The sequence below is a fragment of the Lithobates pipiens genome, unplaced genomic scaffold, assembly GCF_037356315.1.
Source record: "Lithobates pipiens isolate NorthernLeopardFrog02 unplaced genomic scaffold, aLitPip1_a1.2 Scaffold_19, whole genome shotgun sequence".
Taxonomy (NCBI): domain Eukaryota; kingdom Metazoa; phylum Chordata; class Amphibia; order Anura; family Ranidae; genus Lithobates; species Lithobates pipiens.
The window spans coordinates 223,548,070-223,562,238 of record NW_027507764.1 but is presented as its reverse complement, the minus strand read 5'-3'; the positions used below and the strand labels follow the sequence as shown (position 1 = coordinate 223,562,238).

The following is a 14,169-nucleotide window of genomic DNA, read 5'->3' as shown; positions in this document are numbered from 1 at the left end:
AGCACAAGTGGAGGTCTGCCCCCCAGACCCCCGAGGAACCGGTGGCAGTCCCGGGCTCCTTTCCCGGAGGACGGCAGTGAAGTGTGAGCTATTGTGAACTTCTCCCTGTTTCCCGGCCGCAACAGGCAATCTCAGTTCCTCTCCCACTACATGGCAGAAATGTTATGTTTCCCTGGATTTGTGACCCCCTGCCTTGGCTGACTCTCCCCCCATCGGTTTCGTGACATTGCTACCGTGTGCCTCTCTAGACATACTCTCACAGACCCGCAAAAGTCTGCTGCCTTAGATGGAGCTATGACCACACGGGAACCTCGAATGACACCACATGGAGTGAGGTGCTGCTGTTCAGCACGTCCGAAGCACAATCCACTTGGCGGTGCTTGTAGAATGGTTCTGGCTGTCCCTTATGTGGGCAGAGCTCCCCTGCTGGTTCTGCACCTTTACATAGGAGGAGAGTCACTCTGCACCGTCTTCATGAGCTTGTGAAACTCTATTATGGGAACCCTACTGTGAGGGGGATGTTTGCACCCCCGCTCCTTCTGCCATCTCCTCATGAGCTTTGATGACCTCCCTGGGACCCGTGAGTAGCACAAACTCTACCCTACAGGGGGGGGGGGGGCCATGGACGGCATTCAGCTGGTTGCAACTCAGATGGGAATTACTGTCTACTCCTCACAGACCCCCATCCCACTTGACTCTTGGTGGCAACATGGAGTGGGGGAGGGAAGGGGGGACCCGGTGCCGGCTTCTCCCTTGGAGGACGTGGCTGTCTTGAACTCCTCCCATATCTGCAGACTCTAATGTGCTTTGAATTAGAGGTGCAGAGTGCCGGTTCTGCTGATAGAGGAGAGCATCACCTATGGGACACGGAAAAATCGATGGTTAAGGAGATTTACACGGCTTATCTAATACTCCATCTATTATTGGCACCAACATCTGCTTGCTCACGGACGGAGTCGGGTACATACAAACTCTAGAGAGAGGCATACTGCAGGTCTGGTGCTTGGTGGCTTTTTCCCTGAGGGTGGGGTGGTTGAGCTTGGGGGAAGTTAGATTCTAATGGATGTTTTTGGCTGCTGGAGGGTCGAGGGGGCGATGCCCACCCTGGAGGCTGTTCTTAGGAGGGGGTGATCACTGGTGGGTTGGTTCAGATGCACATTGAGGAGGATGGGGTTTAGGGTGGGGGGGGAGCGAGAATTTGCTCTGTTAAGGATGAAGGGCAGGGATGTGCTACCGGTTGGAGTGAACCACGTAGGGATGAGAGAGCTCCCCCTCCCTCCGGTGTCTACTCCGCGCCTCTAGCCCTCCAGCTACCAATTCAGTTACATGAAAGACAATGTAATGCAACCTGACACAATCTGTGACAGTGGCAAAGCCTCCATCCCTAATAAATGTACAACATTTACAGAGAGAGGTAAAATAGGATTTTTGTACTCACCGTAAAATCCTTTTCTCTGTAATTCACCGACCGGCACAGCTCCTCTCTGTAACTAAATGGGTTGTATAGCCTGCCATTAGGAGAACTAGGCAAAATGATTACATAATACACAGAACTTTTAATCCCGCCCCAGGGGGCGGACCCTGTGCTATCAACCCTCCTCACTGCTCCCAGCAGCTTCAATACGTCAACTAGCAGTAGAACGTAGAAAAAAGGAGTGGTGGGTGCTGTGTCGGTGAATTACAGAGAAAAAGATTTTACGGTGAGTACAAAAATCCTATTTTCTCTTATATTCACCGACAGACACAGATCCTCTCTGTAACTAAATGGGACGTCCCCAAGCAGTGTCAAAGGGTGGGAAAAAACAGCATAAAAACGTCATCCACCATGGCAAGTGGGAATTAGTGAAACTAAAACCACAAAAAAAACAGCAGTGTGTGGAAAAACTCCACCATAAAACCGGGCATCTTCAAAAGGAGTGATCCCCAAGACCGCAACATTGTGGAAGTAATGCAACATAACTATCCATTCCCTCTCTCTGATCACCACCTTATTAGTTTCACTCTCTCCCTCTCTTTCACCTCCTCTCCCTCCAACCGCATTAAAGTTACCCGCAGAAACCTACGTCATCTCAAGCCTTCCCTTCTCTACTCTGCTCTTGACAACCTCCACGACAAAATCTCACCCCTATCCTGCACCAACCTAGCCACTTCTGTCTACAACACTTCACTTCTGGCCTCTCTGGACTCTCTGGCCCCCCTCACCACACACAGGATCAAGCCCCGACCCCTTCAACCTTGGCAAACAGATGTCACTAGAAGTTTGAAAAAACGTAGTCGTGCTCATGAGCGCCTGTGGCGCAAGACCAAGTCTCAGAGAGATTTCAACCAATATAAATCTGCCCTCCAAAACTACAATTCTAGCCTCCTCTCTGCCAAGCAGAACTATTTTATCACTCTCATCAGCAACCTATCATCCCGCCCCCGTCAACTCTTCTCTACTTTCAACTCTCTACTTCGTCCTCCACCACCTCCACCCACCAACTCACTCACTGCCCAGGAGATTGCTAATCACTTCAAACAGAAGATTGATACAATTCGCGCAGAGATCTCTACTGTTCTAATACCCCCCACGCTTTACACTTCATGCCCACAGTCACAATCATTACTTCCCTCTTTCAACCCCACCACTATAGACGAAGTTGCTAAACTACTTGGTAATGTCCACCTTACCACCTGCCCTCTGGATCCTGTTCCCTCGCAAATGCTACATTCACCCTCTGACTCTATGCTACACTCTCTAACTCACATCTTCAATCTCTCACTCTCTTCTGGCATCTTCCCCAACTCTCTAAAACATGCACTTGTCAAACCCATACTTAAAAAACCCTCACTGGACCCATCCAATCTTAACAACCTACGCCCCATCTCCTTGCTCCCCTTTTTATCCAAACTACTCGAACGTCTGGTCTACAACCGACTGAGTGACCACCTCGCTGATAATGGCCTTCTTGATCCCCTTCAGTCTGGATTTCGTCCCCAACACTCCACAGAAACTGCTCTCCTAAAACTAACAAACGATCTACTAACGGCCAAAACCAATCGACATTATTCTGTACTCCTCCTCCTGGACCTCTCTGCTGCCTTTGATACAGTTGACCACCCCCTCCTTCTCAAAAAACTCCACACCTTTGGTCTCTGTGACCGTACTCTACAATGGTTCTCTTCCTACTTATCCAACCGCACCTTTAGCGTTTCTTACAACTCTACTTCCTCCTCTCCTCTTCCTTTCTCTGTTGGGGTCCCCCAAGGTTCTGTCCTTGGACCACTCCTATTTTCAATCTATACCTCCTCTCTGGGTCAACTGATAGCCTCCCATGGCTTCCAATACCACCTCTATGCTGACGACACCCAAATCTATCTCTCTACCCCTCAGCTCACTCCTTCTGTCTCCTCACGTATCACTAATTTACTATCAGAAATATCAGTCTGGATGTCACACCACTTCCTCAAAATCAATCTATCCAAAACCGAACTTATAATTTTTCCTCCCCCATATGCCCCTTCCCCTGATCTCACTGTCAAAATTGATGGCACAACCATAAGCCCATCCCCTCATGCCAAGATTCTAGGTGTAGTCTTGGACTCTGAACTCTCCTTCAAGCAACACATCCAATCACTGTCCAAATCTTGCCGCCTCAACCTCCGCAACATCTCCAAAATACGCCCCTTTCTAACCAATGAGACAACAAAGCTCTTAATTCACTCGCTGGTCATCTCTCGCCTTGACTACTGCAACTCCCTCCTCACTGGCTTACCTCTACATAGTCTAGCACCTCTTCAATCCATTATGAATGCCGCTGCCAGACTCATCCACCTTACCAATCGCTCGGTGTCTGCTACCCCTCTCTGTCAATCCCTCCACTGGCTCCCGCTCAGCCAAAGAATTAAATTCAAAATACTAACAATTACATACAAAGCCATCCACAACTCTGCCCCCAGCTACATCACTGGCTTAGTCTCTAAATACCAACCTACTCGTCCTCTTCGTTCCTCTCAAGACCTCCTGCTCTCTAGCTCCCTCATCACCTCCTCCCATACTCGCCTCCAGGACTTTTCCAAAGCCTCCCCAATCCTATGGAATGCCCTACCCCAATCTGTCCGCTTATCTCCTACTTTATTAGCTTTTAGACGATCCCTGAAAACACTTCTCTTCAGAGAAGCCTACCCTACCCCCACCTAACTGTATTTTCATTTTCTCCATCAGCTCATCCCCCCACAGTTAAAACCTTTTGTTTCAACTTGACCCTCCCTTCTAGATTGTAAGCTCTAACGAGCAGGGCCCTCTGATCCCTCCTGTATCGATTCGTATTGTAAGTGTACTGTCTGCCCTCATATTGTAAAGCGCTGCGCAAACTGTTGGCGCTATATAAATCCTGAATAATAATAATAATAATAATAATAATTAACAAAGCAGTACTGCGTTTTTATCGAAAAACCAGGAAAAAAAACAAATTGCAACTACACGGCCACCTGCAAAACTTTGCGGCCAAAACAGGCATCAGCCAGCCAATGCACTGACGTCTACCTTGTAGAACTTGGTAAACGTATGAACAGACGACCAGGTCGCCGCCTTACACATCTGAGCGACAGACGCTTGGTGTCAGAAGGCCAAAGACGTTCCGATTGCTCTTGTAGAGTGGGCTGTGACTGGAAAGGGGGGCACCTGCCCCTTCAAGGCATAGGCTTGTACTACAATCTGTCTGATCCACCTGGAAATGGTGGCCGACGAGACCGCCATGCCATTCTTAGGACCAGCCACCGAAACAAACCGCGAGTCTGACTTCCGAAAGGGGGCTGTGGCAGACAAGTACACCTTCAGAGCCCTAACCACATCGAGTGTGTGAAGGGCCACCTCCTTGGGGTGCTTCGGTTTAGGACACAATGATGGCAATACAATGTCTTCATTGATATGAAAAGCCGAAACCACCTTTGGTAGAAAGGACGGTTGCGGACGCAACACCACCTTATCCCTGTGGATGACCAGATAAGGCGACTTGCAAGACAAGGCAGCCAATTTCGAAACCCTCCAGGCCAATGTGATCGCCACTAGAAAGACCACTTTCTGTGAAAGGGTCAACAAAGGAATCTCCCTGATATTCTCAAACGGTGGCTTCTGAAGCGCCGAAAACACCAGGTTCAAATCCCACGGAGGTAACGGAGGACGCACCTGAGGGACAACATGTCGCACACCGTGAACAAAGGTACTCACTAATGAGTGAGACGCCAGGGGTCGCTGGAAAAAAAAAAAAAGACAGCCAGAGCTGAAATTTGCCTTTTGAGGTGCTCAAAGCCAACTTCTGGTCTACATCTTGCTGAAGAAACAGCAGGATCCTGGATATAGGACAAAGAGCACGGATGCCACCCTTTCTCCTCACACATTGAGATATACCATCGTACTTGGAAGGCCTATATCTTCCTGGAAGAAGATTTCCGCGCCCTCAACATAGTTGGAATCACCGAGTCTGACAGACCCCGGTTCCTCAACACCTGGCTTTCAACAGCCATGCCATTAAAGCCAGCAATGGTAAAGCAGGGTGAAAGATTGGACCTTGAGATAGGAGGTCCTCTCTCCACGGCCACCAGACGCCACCACTCCACTGCCACCAGACGCACCAGGTCTGCGTACCAGGGCCGCTGAGGCCAATCTGGGGCAACCAGGATTACTGGGATCCCCTCGGCTTCCACTCTGCGCAGTAGGCGTGGCAACAGTTTTAGTGGAGGAAAGGCGTAGATCAACTGATACTGATCCCACGGAGCCACCAGCGCGTCTGACGCGTCTGCCCACGGATCTCTGGTCCTGGACACGAATCTTGGAACCTTCCGATTGAGACAGGAGGCCAATAGATCCACATCTGGTGTGCCCCACCGCAGGCACAGCAGCCTGAATATCTCCGCATGCACTGCCCATTCTCCTGGGTCCAGCATCTGTCGACTCAGATAGTCCGCCTGCCAATTTTCCACCCCTGGGATGTAAATGGCCTACAGGGTCGGTACGTGTCGCTCTGCCCACCAAAGTATGTGAGCGAACCTCCCGAGCAGCGGCCGAGCTTCTTGTTCCCCCCTTGGTGATTTATGTATGGCACAGCCGTGGCGTTGTCTGACTGTATCCTGATTGGACTCCCTTGAAGACTCATCAACCATGTGTGGAGGCACAGCCTGATCGCTCTCAATTCGAGCAGATTGATCGGCAACTTGGATTCCTCCACCGACCAGAGGCCCTGAGCCGACTGAATCCCCATCACTCCACCCCAGCCGGACAGACTGGCATCCATAGTGATCACCGTCCATGTCAGAGGAAGGAACGATTTTCCGGACTGAATCACCAGGGACCTCAACCACCAGATCAGGGAGTCCCTGACTGGTTGACCAACCTGGATCTGCTGATCCAGGGACAACAGAGATTTGTCCCACTTTGTCAAAATCTCCTTCTGCAGGACTCTGGTGTGGAACTGGGCATAAGGTACCGCCTCGAAGGAGGCTACCATGAGCCCCAGCACTCACATGCAAAAGCGGAGCGACGACCACTTGTGGCTCATCAGTAGATTGACCGCCGATCTGAGAGTCATCCATTTGTCTGAGGAGAGAAAAACCCTCGCTTCCCTGGAGTCCAATAGTGACCCCAGGTACTCCAGACGCTGAGTCGGTACAACCACCGACTTCTTTAGGTTCAACAGCCACCCAAATTCTTGCAGGGTCTACAAGGTGATCGCCACATCCTCCTCCAATTCTGAGGTGGAAGATGCTCTCAGGAGGAGATAGTCTAGGTAACCCACGATCGCGATCCCGCGTTGCCTCAGCAACGCCAATACTGGAGCCAGTACTTTGGTAAAGACTCGGGGGGCTGATGCCAGGCCAAAAGGAAGAGCCACAAACTGGTAGTGGGCTTCCCCGACCGCCAAACTTGAAATTTTTTATGCCGAAGGCAAATGGGTATGTGCAGGTAAGCATCCTGGATGTCCAAGGACGCCAGGAAGTCTCCTTGATGGAGTGCAGCTACTACTGAGCGAACTGATTCCATTCTGAACCTCTGCACTTTTACAAAAGTGATTGAGGGCCTTCAAGTCCAAGATTGGACGTACCCCTTTCTTCTTGGGAACCACAAACAGATTTGAGTAGAACCCCTGGAAGCGTTCTGATTCTGGAACCAGTACGATCACCCCCTGATTCAGCAAGTCCCTTACCGCCCCTAACAGGGCCTCCCGGCGAACCGGAGACATGGGTATGCTGGAGGGGAAGAATCTGTTTGGCGGCCAAGAGAAAAACTATCTTGTAGCCTGTGGAAAGCAGATCACAGACCCATTGGTCGGATAACCGGGAGGTCCATCGAGCTGCAAACTCCCGAAGACTACCCCCCTACCCGAAAAGTGGGTGGGGGCAAACATTCATGCGGTAGCACTTTTGTTCGCAGGCTTGCGGTTTCAGGGACGCTTCTAAACCTTCCGTGGGCGTCGGGCTGGGGGCATTTTTCCGAAGCACCAGGCAGATGAAAAATCCGCTTGCGAGCGGAAAAAGAGGGCCCTTGCCTGCGGCGTGGATCCTTAGCCTTCCTGGCCTGTGGGAGTAGAGTACTCTTACCACCAGTGGCATTCTTAATAATGTCATCCAACCAGGCTCCAAAGAGCCGCCCACCAAGGAAGGGAAGATCTGTCAGGGCTTTCTTGGATGCCTGGTCAGCAGACCAGCATTTTAGCCAAATGAGGCGCCTCAGCACCACAGCTGACACTAAAGCCTTGGATAACAGAGGGAGAGTATCCAGGGCCGCGTCACAAACGTACTTAAGGCCATGCACTAGTTGGTCTGCTAGCTCCACGCAGACAGGGGAGGCATTCTGCTCTCCCAATTTGTGGTGCAAAAGTTTTGCCCACTCAGTCAGTGTCTGTGACACCAGTGCGGATGCCAGTACAGGTCGCACGGCTGACCCCACAACCATAAACAAGGAATGAGCCACCGCTTCGGCCTTCCTGTCCGTGGGATCCTTGAATGCAGGAGTCCCCTCAACCAGGATCGTTGTTACTTTATTTAACCTAGATACCTAGATACTAGTTCTTAGCAACATAAGATAACCGCAGGTGACCTGGTTGCAATAGCCTGGATTTCGGGGGAAGAAACACCAGTTTCTGAAGCCCTGCTGACCCTAGCCTGTCTGCCACCTGCGAGGGGACTTAGGACAGTGAAGGTCCCATCCTCCTGCTGCCACTGTGTGGGGGGGGGGGGGTACTTAGCTCTAGGCTCACCACCCTGGGGTCTTCTGTGAATGCCACTAGCAGTGCCTGTAGTCCCTCGGTGGTTCCCAGTTGCAGAGAGGAGAAAACTGTCAGCAGCAGCAGCTATAAACAGCGGTGAAACATTCTGCAGAGTTAGCTTCAGCGTTCAGCAAAGAGCCATCCAGCGTCCTATACACACAGTGGACACAGGAAACAGCAAGTGAGAGCACATGTAATGCTGCAAGAGACAAGAGAACAGCGGCGAAAAAAAAAGCGATCGGCTTCAAGAAAATGTCCGCCAATGAAACTAATAGGAGCTCCTAAAGATGGCTGCTGAAGCTCATCAGGGGAATACCAGCTTTCCCACATCCAAGATGGCCGCCGGACAGCGCCATGCAGTGACAGAACAACAAAATAAAAATGTGCTGCCTGCCTACAGCCAGAACAACCTCCACAAACACCTTTTGGGACCCCCCGGACCGGGACCAACGCCAGCCGCACAGAGCCCCCACAGGTGAGAAAACAGCGAACACACACACACACGCACACACCGCCCGCAGCGCATGTAGCCACACCCCTCAGAGGGGGGAAGGAGGGGTGATAGGGAGGTGAGGTGGCCCCCGAATCGACCCCCCAGGGAATGCACAGCTGCTTACCCCACCGAGGCAGGGGGAGTCGTACTTAACAGTCCTGAAGAGCTGGGAGACATTCCATCACAGACCTACTCCTGCGCAGTTACAGGGTAGCTGTTGGCCCGGTATACTGTGATCCAGACAGCAGTAGCCCGGTCATATGTATACCCCGGAGCATTGAAGCTCACCGACCACCTCTGGAGCTGAGGCATGTCGTGGCCTGCCAAGCCTTAGCTGCGGCCTGCTCACGCTCGATGGCCGGACTGGAGAGACTACAAGGATAATCATTAACCAGCCTGTCACCCAGCCAGAAGTTGATAGAAGATCTCAGGATCTTTCATCTTGCGCAAAAAGCAGCAAACCTGCAGCAAAAACATGGACCAAGAGGGCCTGCAGGGTTCCTAGGTCATTCTCCTTAGTAGGCAAAATAAAAACTGAAGCTGAAGCTGCTGGGAGCAGTGAGGAGGGTTGATAGCACAGGGTCCGCCCCCCTGGGGCGGGATTAAAAGTTCTGTGTATTGTTTTAACAATTTTGCCTAGTTCTCCTAATTGCAGGCTATACAACCCATTTAGTTACAGAGAGGAGCTGTGTCGGTCGGTGAATATAAGAGAAATAGGACTTTAAATGAGGCATGTCACTGAATGAATACTTTAATTACATTTATTTATAAAATACAAATCACATCATTAAATGTGTCAATCTGGGATACAGGACACAGTAAACTATGATACACTTGTTTACATACACAGGTATTATACAGAATAGAATGCAACATGGTTAACAATGCAAATACATAGACACACTCATCCATTCGTAAAATCAATAAACATAAGCGATTGCTCATGGTGAGCCAAACTTGTCTGGGCATCAGTTGGATATATACTCGATGCACGTTTCATGGCTCATGTCAATCATCAGGAGTAAAAATACTCTGAAATTAAATCAAGGATATCTATAAATGTGGGATAACCTTTAGACGGAGAACTCTCAAATTAAGGGAGGCCAACTTACAATCCGGCCCAAAAATGATGCCCAGCCTATGTCCAGGGAATGCAAAGGACAGGAACATCGATCTCCCTCGGAGCTGAGGTGAGGAATCGCATCCGAATCAAGGACTGCAGCTGGGTGGAGACCAGGTGACCATATCACGACCATATGTGTCTGATGTATGCTTAACAGTCCATACTGCTCTGCAAGGATATAGATAAAACCTTGTAAAATCAATTTACTATTAGTGGGACAATTCCATAATTTTAGATAAATTAATAAATAGTAGGGGTGCACCGAATGGGTTTTTTGGTGCTGAAACCGATACCGAAAATGAAAAATACACTAGGCCGAAAACCGATACCGACAATGACTGCTTTTAAATTTTTATACAGGAGATGGTCAGAGACTGGGGACATGGTACAGGAGATGGTCAGAGACTGGGGACATGGTACAGGAGATCAATGCAGCCTCACCAGTGCCCATCATATGCAGCCTGCCTGGGCCTCACCAGTGCCCAGCAGCCTACCAGTGCATACCTCCCAACTTTTGAAGGTGAGAATGATGGGCATATATGATGGATAGAGTACAGTTGGGGGGGGGGGGGGGGCGGGAAATCAATAAAGAGCACAGGTGGGGGGGGGGATCAGAGAAGAGCACGGGGGGGGGGGGGAAATCAGAGAAGAGCACGGGGGGGGGGGAAATCAGAGAAGAGCACGGGGGGGGGGGAAATCAGAGAAGAGCACGGGGGGGGGGGGAAATCAGAGAAGAGCACGGGGGGGGGGAAATCAGAGAAGAGCACGGGGGGGAGGGAAATCAGAGAAGAGCACGGGGGGAGGGAATCAGAGAAGAGCACGGGGGGGGGGGAAATCAGAGAAGAGCACGGGGGGTAAATCAGAGAAGAGCACGGGGGGGGGGGAATCAGAGAAGAGCACGGGGGGGGGAATCAGAGAAGAGCACGGGGGGTAAATCAGAGAAGAGCACGGGGGAAGGGAATCAGAAGAGCACAGGGGAGGGGAATCAGAGAAGAGCACAGGGGAGGGGGGGAAAAAAATCTGAGAAGAGCACATGGGAGGGGGGAAAAATCAGAGAAGAGCACAGGGGAGGGGGGGGAAATCAGAGAAGAGCACAGGGGAGGGGGGAAAATCAGAGAAGAGCACAGGGGAGGAGGGAAAATCAGAGAAGAGCACGGGGGGAATCAGAGAAGAGCACGGGGGGGGATTAGAGAAGAGCACGGGGGGGGGGGATTAGAGAGGAGCACGGGGGGGGGGATTAGAGAAGAGCACGGGGGGGGGATTAGAGAAGAGCACGGGGGGGGGATTAGAGAAGAGCACGGGGGGGGATTAGAGAAGAGCACGGGGGGGGGGATTAGAGAAGAGCACGGGGGGAATCAGAGAAGAGCAGGGAGGGACTGGAAAAGAGCACAGGGGACTGGAAAAGAGCACGGGGGGGACCCTGAAAACAGTGGGGGGCAGAGAAGTTGCTGGGCAAGATCACAGAAGGGCAAGGAGAGACCTGAGGGGCCCATGGGCAGCAGAAAAAAGCTGGAGAGGAGGGGTGGCATACAGAGAAACCAATACCCTCCATGTTCTTCCTGCAGCTGCTGAATGCCCACTTTTCCTCCTCTCCCTCCTGCAGGAAAAACATGGAAGGCATTGGTTTCTCTGTATGCCGCCCCTCCTCTCAGGCTGGATTGCAATGGTGACCACTGTAGTTATGTCCCTGCAGTGAAATAAAGAAAAAAAAAAAAAAAAAAGTTCTGGCAGAATGAAGGAGCAATGAGGAATGAATGGAAAGCTGGCAGGATTGTGAGGCGGACCGTTGCAGAGCAGAGCATACAGAGGGTTAAGAAGACTGGTGGGAAATTCTGAGGATGAAGGGGGGGGAGGGGGGAGGGGGGCTACAGTGTGTTAGTGTATGAGAGCTGGACAAGCAATGAGAGAGAAGAAAAGTGCTGGGTGTGAGGCGTTAACAGTGTATAAGTGATTCCGGAAAGATTACCGTACTTCAATTTACCTTCTACAAAGCACATTCCGGTCATACAGAGGCACTGGCCAGTAGAACTCAGAGACAGGAGAGGATCACATGGCATGGCACAGGGACAGAACACAGGAGCAGGGATGGGGTCAGATGTCACAATCCTCCTAGGTGCAGAACTTCTATCACTTGATCGCCACGCACAGTTCTGAGTGATGGGGAGGAGGGGAGCAGGTTCCACAGCCTGTGCCTCAGATAAATCTGTATACCGGCCGCACTCAACATACTGTGCAGGAGCAAGTCAAAGCAAGATGTCGGAAGGAGGAGCTGGGAGGGAAACCTGTTCTGCACTGTTTCCCCCACAAAGCATGGCAGCACTTCAGAACTATACCCCGTAATGGGCGGCACCAGGGGCAGGGCCCCGCCCCATTTTCTATGCCATTATCTGCAAGAATTTTCTTTCGGCAAATTGCTGAAAAGGCCATTTTCGGATGATATGTTTCGGCGGCCGAAATTTCAGCGCATCCCTAATAAATAGTATGCAATTAATGCAATGATGTAAAATGTAATAATTGAGTAGACTACAAAACGGGAGAGAATGTGCAATGTATACCCACTGTGGGTGAATACAAGGCAAACCCACCATATCCATATACCAGATCCACCCTTTGCTGGGGATATAAGCTGTCTGGGTTAGCCAGCTGACCATTTCACATGGAACATTTAAACAAGCAGGACTCCAAACATGTCTACAGCCATAGAACTATACACAAGGTAACTTAGATTTACTTACATCTTTTAGTTTACCACCATATGGTGGGTTTGCCTTGTATTCACCCACAGTGGGTATACATTGCACATTCTCTCCACTTGTAGCCTACTCAATTATTACATTTTACATCATTGCAAACTATTTATTAATTTATCTACAAGTATGGAATTGTCCCACTAATAGTATCGTATTTATCGGTGTATAACATGCGCCCAAAATTTAGGAGGGAATTTTGTGGAAAAAACTTTTAGGAGGGAAATTTAAGGAGAAAAAAAAAAAAAAAAAAAAAAAAAAAAAAAACTTACATTTAAATTCCCATCGATGCAGCCTTATCAGTGTCCATCTGAAGCCTTGTCAGCGTCATTTGCAGCCTTGTCATTGCAGCCTGTCCTCATTGCAGCCTTGTCATGCAGCTTGTCCGTCGTTGTAGCCTTAGTGCATTAGTGATGTCTGCTTATTTTTTTTTTTTAAATGGCACCGCCGAGATGTCCTGTGTATCGGAGTTCTGTATATAAGTTCTAGGACCTTCTTGCCGGCTTTCGGCCGCTCTTGGACCTTCTCGGCGGCTTTCGGCCGCCTCGGTCCTTCTCGGCGGCTTGCGGCCGCCTCGGTCCTTCTCGGCGGCTTGCGGCCGCCTCGGTCCTTCTCGGCGGCTTGCGGCCGCCTCGGTCCTTCTCGGCCTCCTTTATTTGAGAGATAGTTCTCCGTCTAAAGGCTATCCCATATTTATAGATATCCTTGATTTCATTTCAGAGCATTTTTACTCCCGATGACTGGCATGAGCCATGAAACCTGCGTCGAGTATATATCCAACTAATGCCCAGACAAGTTTGGCTCACCATGAGTAATCGCTTATGTTTATTGATTTTATGAATGGATGAGTGTGTCTATGTATTTGCATCGTTAACCATGTTGCATTCTATTCTGTATAATACCTGTATATTTAAACAAGGCACCTCATCCACCAGAGGGAGAGGATGTCCATCGAGTACTGCCGCAGACTGGTTCACAGTCTGCTCAGAGACTATCACTTGATGGACTTTAAGGAGGTCTGAAGATTTCCCCTCGCCCCCCCCCCCCCCCCCACTATGTATCCTTTGGTAATTCAATAAAGCCACCTTCTCCATCCCCCCTCCCCCCCCCCCCCAATCACACCGGTTGCTAATTGAAATGCCATTTGACTATGACAGTATGACCTCATTTTTCTGACATGTTTTTGTAAGTAATGCGGCGTCATGTATGATGTGATGTTTCAGGGTACCATTACTCTGCGCAACACATCAGGCATCATACCGCAGGATGAATGTAATTTATTTGTATGCCTGGAACTGTATTGTTATGTAGTGTATTTATGCGCTGCGTCGCAGTACAGAGTGGAATGTACCCTGTTTAAAGTATTTGTTTTTTTGTATATTTTCTTGCAAAATAAAGTATAAATTTTCAATGAAATGTCATGCATCACAGATTGACACATTTCATGATGTGATTTGTATTTTATAAATAAATGTAATTAAAGTATTCATTCAGTGACATGCCTCATTTAAAGTCCCATTTCCCTCTCTCCAAATCAGTTACATGAAATTATGATAGGGAATT

The 14,169-nt window shown here is 49.9% G+C and overlaps 1 protein-coding gene across 1 annotated transcript in view; it reads right to left on the bottom strand.

Moving 5' to 3' along the window:
- TRANK1 (tetratricopeptide repeat and ankyrin repeat containing 1) overlaps window positions 1-12,177 on the bottom strand; it is a 389,483-nt gene extending 377,306 nt beyond the window's left edge. The window contains exons 1-2 of the mRNA XM_077491750.1: window positions 11,841-12,177; window positions 9,849-10,027 (exon numbers count right to left, since the gene is read on the bottom strand). The gene's annotated coding sequence lies outside the window, so the exon portion shown is untranslated. The remainder of the gene's footprint in view (window positions 1-9,848; window positions 10,028-11,840) is intronic.
- Between the last annotated feature and the right edge of the window lie 1,992 nt (window positions 12,178-14,169).